The 9,634-nt window shown below is 26.7% G+C and overlaps 2 non-coding genes across 2 annotated transcripts; both read right to left on the reverse strand.

Moving 5' to 3' along the window:
* Positions 1–1,656: 1,656 nt before the first annotated feature.
* On the reverse strand, positions 1,657–1,747 carry Trnay-gua. Its single transcript is given in 2 exon segments — positions 1,657–1,692; positions 1,711–1,747. It is a non-coding gene; the product is annotated as a tRNA-Tyr (tRNA).
* Positions 1,748–4,698: 2,951 nt separating this feature from the next.
* On the reverse strand, positions 4,699–4,788 carry Trnay-gua. The gene is given in 2 exon segments: positions 4,699–4,734; positions 4,752–4,788. It is a non-coding gene; the product is annotated as a tRNA-Tyr (tRNA).
* Between the last annotated feature and the right edge of the window lie 4,846 nt (positions 4,789–9,634).

Here is a 9,634-nt window from a genome sequence, read left to right on the forward strand (position 1 = left end):
TGCAATTTTCAATTTGTCAAGCAACAGACATCCTCTTTTATCCTATTTCTGACAAAACTTACTTTCATTTCTTATTTAATTATCTTCCTTATAGAATAACAAAAAAAAAGAGTGTACGCCGAATTGAAGCCTTCGAGGCAATCGAAAACTTTCCAAGCCGCTTGAAAGAGAACAAGAACAATATTAGAAAAGTTGCCCTATATATAACACGCCTGATGGCGAGTGATTTTTTATCACATCGAAACACTTTTTAACAATTATTTGATTTTTCCAAACCCATGGTTTATTTGATTAAAATACAAAATTTAAAAAAAAATATATTTAAGCGTAAATATAAGTAAAAAAATTATTTAAAATTTTACATCAATACGCATAAATAACAAAATTATTTTAAGATCAAAAAATATATTTAGAGACCTTGAAAAAAACATTTTGAAATAGAATGCAAAATTATTTTATTATTTTGTAAAATCATCAAAAAATTATTAGCAGAAATTGCAATAACTCAATGGATATATTTTATTGATTTGAATGTAACAAAACTAATAAAAATATTATGACTATTGTACGCTTAAAATGAATGTTAATGGCAATTCAAAAGGTATAAAATTCAGTTCGTGAACCGAATTTGTAGAAACGTATTTTCCGTTTAACCTACTTATGCCTCTTCTTCTTGCATTCACATTCAATACGTACGGACGGGACTTTGTTCAGCTTTTGAAGAAAGTTTTAAAAATAGTTTTAATAATTGATTTCTTATCGTTAATTAGATAATATTAAACCAAAACAACCAACAGAAATTGAAGCAAAAAAAGATTAGGCATACTTCTCTCTCTTAAGACAGATAAAACTTTTTCAAAATGAATCAAAAACTTTAATGAAGTATGATTTTTGGTAAAACTGTTATCTTAGTTTAAAATTTCTATGATTCCTTTTATCCATCATTTTTGTGACAATCGAGATTTTTAATGATTGTGTTTCGAGTTTCTTATTTCGAAGATGTTTTTCTTTCATTTCTTTATGTCAAAAGAAAGTCACCGACAACATACCACGTACAAACAAAGGGCAGGCAGATTGCAACTGTCTGCCTGACAAAATAAAAAATTCACTAAAAAAATATTTTAAAAATTGCTATGGATACTTCTTACAATCACAATACTTGAAAATTCATTTCTTACCACTGGGGCATTGCCTCATTCCGAAATTTTAAAATGTTAATATCCATTGAACTCACCTAGAAAAGAAAAATTACAGCAATTAAAAAGAGCAACATTATACTTCAAACTAGTAATTGATACGTCACATGTGTTCTGACATTTATAAATAGTTTTTTACGCTTATTTTACGAATAATTTTGTTTTTAAAATATTTTTATAATAACGGCATTTCTTCTTTACTTAAGAAAATTTCAAATCACTATTAAAAATGAATGTATCTATGTATATGTAGGGTCTTTTGAGGATACCCTAGAGGATTTGTGATCCAAAAACTCAAGGCTTGCTGATCCAAGATATCAAATTAAAAAAAAAAATTCATCAACAACATTAGAAGCTAATAATCGTTTTACTTTGTTCTTCTAGACTTAATATTATGTATTATACTTCAAAAAGAAAAGTCAATTCTCTTTTGAAAATAAGTTTCTTAAAATAAAATTATTCCTTCGAGCCGGATTTGAACCAGCGACCTATGGATTTCAATGATTATATGCCTCTACAGTCCACCGCTCTACCAACTGAGCTATCGAAGGTGTTACTGATTTGTTCATTTTAATTCAACAAGTTGTTGTATAAATAACTTTCTAATTTTAAACTTAAAATTATTTTGATATAGTTGACTGAATTTGTATAGACATAGGTCTAAGGCTGGTGAATCTTTTTTGGAATTATTAACAAGTCAAAAAATTGTGTGGACGTCATCTTTGAGGAAATTTTTCTTATCCCTTACCTTTTATAAACTTGAGTAAAATTATCAACGATCGTGAAAGTCAACATCAAATTCAAACTTTTGGTAAGATGGCTCTCTCACATAAGAATAACCTTTTTCGGGTCATTTTTTTTTCCAAAAAAGCTATTTTGAATAAATATTCAGTATAGGTTATTAAAATGGGACACCTTATAGATGCATCAAAAATAAATTGAGTGCATCATAGAAAAAATTATGAACTATAAAGACCTAAAGTTTAGTAGGTTGGTTATTGGCACAAACAAAGTAAAAGGAGTCATTACTTTACAAAATATGACGAGTTCACTTAGAATTTACAACCCACACACATAAGACATATTAAACACATATTTATAAAAATTTAGAATATACAAAGTGGTGTAAAAACAACGTGTGCATAAAAATGGTAATAATTTTCAAACAGATACTTGTTCAAAAATGTATCGAAATTCTGACGTATGTCTAAAAAAGCAATTTAGACAAACAAAATCTTAAGAAATTTTTGATACTTTGAATATAAGTAATTAAAAACCTAATGCATACGCTGTTAAAATTTGAAGACAATTAACAGGAGATAATGACAATTAAAAATTACATTTTTAACACACGTAGCATGGAAGAACCGTACGAACATAGAAATTTTTTTATTTTTTATCAGTGAAGGGGACCTTTTTTACAAAAAATTTATATTTGGAATAATATTATATTCGAATCATTAGAAAAATGCAAATTATTCCACGTTTAATTTCCATAAAATATTAAATTAAATTATTACGTTTAGAGGATTATTTTTAATTGAGGGTAGTATGTGTCTATTCATCCCAGTATACATACAGTGTGTAACATTTAAGATAAAGACACCTTCATATTTTCGTTATTTATATCGATTTGAAATTTTGTACAGTCATACAGGTTATGGGTCACATTTTTAAGATACTTAACTGAAATCAGAACTTAACTGAAATCAGAATTTAACTGAAATCAGAACTCAGCCTACTACAATTCACATTTTGATAAAATTCACATTTTTAATTTCTTCAATAATTTGGTCCACACTCATAATTATTACAAGTTTATTAATGTAAAAACTGGACAAATCGATAATTTAATAATGTTATGTATTCAAACATTTCAAAAAACTTGTAATAATTTTAAGTGTGGACCAAAATAATGAAAAAATTAAAAATGCGAATTTTGTCATGAAAATCGGTATATGGGTATAAAAAATATTCTAAGCAACTTTTTCTAATAGTTTTTTTGCGATATCTCTAACCATCACTGACGTTAGGCACAAAATTCAGAATAGGCCCTAGTTGTCAATTTATAGTAGGCTGAGTTTAAAGTTTTGACTTCGGTTAAGTATCTTAAAAAACGTGACCCATCACCCTGTATGACTGTGCAAAATTTCTAATCGATATTTCAACTAATAAGGAAAATTAGAGAGGAGTCTTCATCTTAAATTTTGTACACTATATAAGAACCACTTTGTATATTACTCATATATGTTTAGATGAAAAATGAAAATCTTGTATATACTGCGCAAAAATTGTTATTATAAATGTATTTTATCGTCAAATGATATAATATATAACAACATAGCGCGGAAATCGACTCAAACTTTATGACAAATTATCACATGCTGTTTTATATTTTATTTATTTTTATATACATCTTATATTGAAAAAAATTTTAATTTTTTGTCGTCATCGATGCATTAAACAATAAAATTGATGGTCATAAATAAACCAAACTTCTCGAAAGCCTCAGACGATACGTGTAAAAACACTGAAAATTTATTATAAACCTGTCTTTTTCGAAGATAATCGAGATTGAAGAATATACATTATACAAGTTGTAGACAGAAAAAAATGTGTCTCAAGAGCGAATACACTAGAAAATGTAGAAAATATATAAATAAATAGAAAATTCGATTTTTCACTTCTTACGAAACATAAGTACAATTCTTTATACACTTTATATACTATACTTATGGTTTACAGTTTTACACATCAACTGTATTAAGATAATTTTTCGTTAATAAATACGATAAGAATGTATGGCGCTTACTACAATGCTGGTTAGATATTCAGACAGATACAATAGTATCTATGTTACGAAAGTAATATTACAGTATTGAAGTATTGAATAGGGCTATCCACCAGAAGTATTGTGGCATCTCTGGCTATCCACCAGAATTAATAAATACGGTAAGAATGTATGGCGCTTACTACAATGCTGGTATGGTATTCAGACAGATACAATAGTATCTATGTTAAAAAAAGTAATATTACATTATTGAAGTATTGAATAGGGCTACCAGATACAAAACTTCTGGCTATCCACCAGAAGTATTGTGGCGTAGAATAGGGCGTCAAACTCATACTGGGTATCGCCAATTAGTATTGGTCTGACACCAATACTACATTAACTTGTCCGCTTTAACTATTGCTAATGTTGTCATTCCCTCAAATGAGTATAGCGATCACAGCGATACTGTTATAAAGATATCCACAAAAAATTTCTTACTGTGAAGAGCGTGTATTATCGGCCTTCCATGTTAATCTTAGCTTTACATTTAAAAAAAAATGTGTGCCATTTAAAAAAAAAAAAATTCAAAAATAATTTGCTCGTAGCGGAAAAAACTAGGATCATATCGGTATATTATTAATAAAATTTAAAAAAATACCAAGATTCGGACCTTTCTGATACAAACTTTAATAAACATTGAAAAAAATAGTTTTTATTAATTAAAAAAATTCCTTCGAGCCGGATTTGAACCAGCGACCTATGGATATCAATGTTTTATGCCACTACAGTCCACCGCTCTACCAACTGAGCTATCGAAGGTGATGTTAAAACATTTAGTTTTATTCAACAAGTTGATTTACTAAAAACTTTCTAATTTTACACATAAAAATATTTTAATTTAGATTAATGAATTAAATTTAATATCGTCATACATTCCGAATGAAATCATAACAACTTGGCACTGAACCATTTAAATTTACAAAATAAATTATGTTTGGCATAAATGTTCGTCTAGTTTTAAAAAGGATTTAAATATTAATTTTGTATTACTATGTATTGTCCAGTGAATTCTGTCACTCTACGGAATTTTTTAAGAATATCTACAAAAAAGTTTTTATAGTTTCACTTAATTCAAACTTTGAAACTTACTTATTCCATGTTCATGTCGATCTTTTTTACAGCTAAGCTTTTGAAATAAAATAAAGACATACAGAGCGAATCAATAATATACTGACAAATTTCGATAATTAGTTCCTTAAATTAAAAGAAGATAAAAAAGCTTTATTTGAACATATGGTTTAAGATTCCTTTTTTTTTGAGAAATTTTTATTGTCATTTCGAGACACAATTTGGTACCGTTTCAAAACTTACGTTTCTATTACTAATGTTTCCATTTCACGTGTTTTAGTTTTTCGACAAGGATCGAAAAAATCTCGTTTTCTTAGGAAAATCTTTAAATCGTGTATTTGCATTATCATTAATGCCTTTTATAAGCGGATAAATATTTTCATACTCTTTACGGTGTTAAATTTATAGATTTGTGACACATGACCTAATTCAAAAAGAAGCTTTCATAAAAATCAAAATAAAAAAGCTTACTTAAAATTTATCAACATTATAGAAAAATAACTACACTAATGACCGACTTCATTAATAATCTGGCATACTTTTTTCCAATTTAAGTAGAGACGATGATAGTCGATCACTATGAATATAATTAAGGAAAATATTATATGTAGTTTGAATACTGCAAAGCCTCTGTATAATAGACTTATTAGTTCATTCAGTTTAAAATAATTAATTCAAGACTCCATGAGACAAATATTTTTATTCCGATCTTATAGTTTGAAAAGCAAGTGCAACTTACATCGAGGCCCAGGTAACTGATACCCGTGTTCAGCGACAAAGCCCTCCAAAAACTTCCTAGTAACAAGTTTGGACCGATTATATAACGAATTTCCCGAAAATTCCAGGAGACGGTGGGGATACCGGTTACCCTGGACACCAGGTACCCAAGAAACCAATTCTGACGAAATATTCGTGTTTAGCGACCACAAAACCCCCGAATAACAAGTTTAGAATCATTTTCATCATTATTAACCGAATTGCGAATTTAGTATTTTTACGGTTAATTTAAAATGCAATTAAAATATGCATATTATTTATGCAAATGGCATATTTTTAATTTCTTATAAATCAATATAGGTCACAAAATGTCCTGACGCTCTAACGAATCGAATGGCTAAAATCGCATTCAAATCCGACTCACTTTTCAAATTTTTAGAACTTTAACCGTTTTTAGTGTTTTGTTTCTGCGGTTTAAACAAATCCGGGAACTTATTTTAACAAATAACATGTCGTTAGAATTTTGGTGGCGATTCAGAAAACATAGGATGATGATTCAAAATAATTATTGAATCAGCAGAAATTTTTGTCTGCTGCTCGGTTAGTAAACATTTTTTAAATCTTTACATAGAGGTAAAATTCACATTGAAATACCCAAATATTATGCTTCTTAAATTTTGATTCATTCAAGGATATTTTTAAGGAAAAAAAAGTTACTTATGAACGATACATATAGAGCGTAATTTTAAATAAAGACGTCATATCATTAATTTTATATTTTTTTTAATAAAATCTTTTTTATTTGAAGTGTTTAATATTTTTCATTGAAAACATATCGTAATTTCAATTGCAATTAAAATGATTTATAGAAAATAAAATATTATTATACAATATATTTTAAGTAGCTTTCCAATAATCTGAATACATCATTTGCGATATAATTTTGTGTCTTACATTCAAAGGAGTTTTTTTTTTTAAATCAAGCTACTGGACGGAAACTAACATCTGTTTGTAAACTTATTCTTTACGATCTCTTGTACATTATTTGGTTTTTGATTTTGCCCTTATCATGAAATTTTGGCCTTAAATATTATTTTTTGCACACGTCTTGAACTTGATTATGCACACTTAGTTAAATTTGTTGTATATGACGCTTATTGATAAAAATTTTAAAATACGAAAACTTCTGCTTGATGTATTTTTCAGGGATTTATTTAGATTTTGTACCTAGATTGACCATATTTGTGAAAATTCAAATATACTATACAGTTCTCTTTCTTGAATATATGGCAATAAAATCATTAAAAAGTAAATAAAATAATATATATATATATATATATATATATATATATATATATATATATATATATATATATATATATATATACACCAGATAAAATAAAATAACAAAACCAAACAAAGTAGCCAAAAAAATTGCCAATAAATGAGAATTATTTTGTATATTGTAAAATTGCAACCAACGAACTAAAACAAAATCTATAAAAAAAATTAAATTTTCATATTTTCTGGTTCAATTTATCTGAAAATTACAATATTAAATAGCAACAAAAATTATATCGCAAACTAATGGAATGCGGTATCAAAATTAGTTGATATATATCGCAATATTAATATTTAAAAAATAATATTCATAACAATAACATAGAAGCTTTTTGGTAAGAAAATAAATCAAATTTGTTCTCAAGGTATATAAATTACTTATAACATAAAAAAATACATTTCCTTTATTATTTTTTCTTAAATACATATTTATTATATATTTTTCTCATATTTTCAACAAAATAAAAATAAGCAAGAGCGTGTTATTTATGATAATGTGGCCAAAAAAAAAATTGATTTTATAGAAAATTGAATATAAACAACATATACTCAATAAAAAAAAATGTAAGTTCAAGGTTTTTATACGAAAAATTGATTATTTAAAATATGTGTAAATTATTTTTATAATTAAATAAATGTTTATTTCCACTAAAGTTATGCGATCACGAAAATGATTTTTTAAATTTAGGACTTTGCAATCAAAATTTGACCCACTTCCTGTTTTCCGATTGAGCTTAAATTTTTAGCCATAACCATGACCTGATTTTCTCATCATTTCCTCCATATTTGATATACATACGTTTTTTAGTTTTATAATTAAAAATCTAATTAAAAGAACAAATATATTTTAGGCTTTACCCTATTTGCTTTCATATTTTCGATTGGTAGATCGATCAATCTAAAAATCTTTCAAAACACAGTAAAATGCCAAACTTTCTTAGAAAATCAAATACTTATTTCATATCCCTTTTAATCTGTGCTTATTGTTTTCTGACCGAAGGTTCCATCTCAAAATTTCTTTCGTAAACATGGAAAACAAGAACTTGTAAATGAATTTTTCGATACGTTAACCACACGGCCTCGAGAAATCTTTTAATCAAAAATGTTTTCGACTCTTGAAAAAATGAAGCACTTTCACAAGTCATCATCTTACGGTTTAATACACAAATCCTTGACATTTCCAGAAGCGAATTTCGTTTTATAGACTCCGATACATTTAGCCAAATAGGAGGCAATTTTATTTTTGAAAATAGAAAAATGTTTTTGATAAACATTTTGATGATAAATGCTTCTTTTTGCAAATCTCAAAATTTTACTCTTTTATAAGTACCGTGATCGTATATCGTTAACAAAAACCAATAGTAAAAATTAACACATTTTTTCAAAATGAATAAATTACTGATGTTTATTCAATATACAATTTTGAAGAAAATTACGAATAATTAAATATTACTCATGAGATAATTTTTAATAAATGACGAATTTTTGTAGAAATAACTTTTAAGAAACTTCAGATAAAATTGAGAGAATTATTGCACTAAAACGTGGGGTGTTCGATATGTGGATAATCACGAAGAGTGGACATTCCAAAAACTACAACACCGAGTCGCTAACATACTATTAATATTTCAAGATACTAAATAAAATTATTAAATTATTGTATAAGAATTAAATTACTAAATTATTATTATCAAGTTAATCGGATAATTCGAAGTATGTTAAATTTAACTTCTAAGCTTTTATTACACTAGCAAAAGTTCTTAAATTAGTATATGAAGAACATGTTTTAAAAATAATTTGTTTCATTTGAAATATTTTTACAGTTTTACCTTTTAATTATATCTTCAGTATTAGGAGATATAAAAAACTGTTACATTCGAATCATGTTTGCCTAATACACTTACTCGTAACGTCTTACTCGTTAAAATTAATCTGGGCTGTTTTTTCCGAAGCAACACATTTTTAGACCGTGAGTCTATTTTTCGTCAAAAGCCAGAATGATAAGCTTGAAAATGAGGACAAATCTTATTTCATTTCAGAAAAAACTATCTAAACGATTGAAGCACATTTCGGAAAAAGAATTTATTTCCTAGCTGCTTAATGCCTAAGTATATGGGACTGAAAGTTTGAGCATAAGTATTTATACTGGGTTCTGGATAATTTTTAAAATATAATTAGAAAATTGTAGACCATTGCAGAGCATTCGGGCTTAACACTTTACAAATCATGATACAGATTAATTATTTTGTTTATGATATAATAATAATCTAATAAATTAATGCGGTTTTTCGTAGAAACTTTATTATGTTTTCCTATAATACATAAATTATAAATATTTAAAAGTTAATTACTACGTAACATGAAATGCAAAACTTGTTTTCCATCACTGCACCAATTCATAAAAACTAATTCATAAGCCATAAACAGTTTGAAGTGCGTTTAACAAAACAAATTGCAATATTATAATTATTTTGTAATA

Source organism: Chrysoperla carnea, chromosome 4, assembly GCF_905475395.1.
Source record: "Chrysoperla carnea chromosome 4, inChrCarn1.1, whole genome shotgun sequence".
NCBI lineage: Eukaryota > Metazoa > Arthropoda > Insecta > Neuroptera > Chrysopidae > Chrysoperla > Chrysoperla carnea.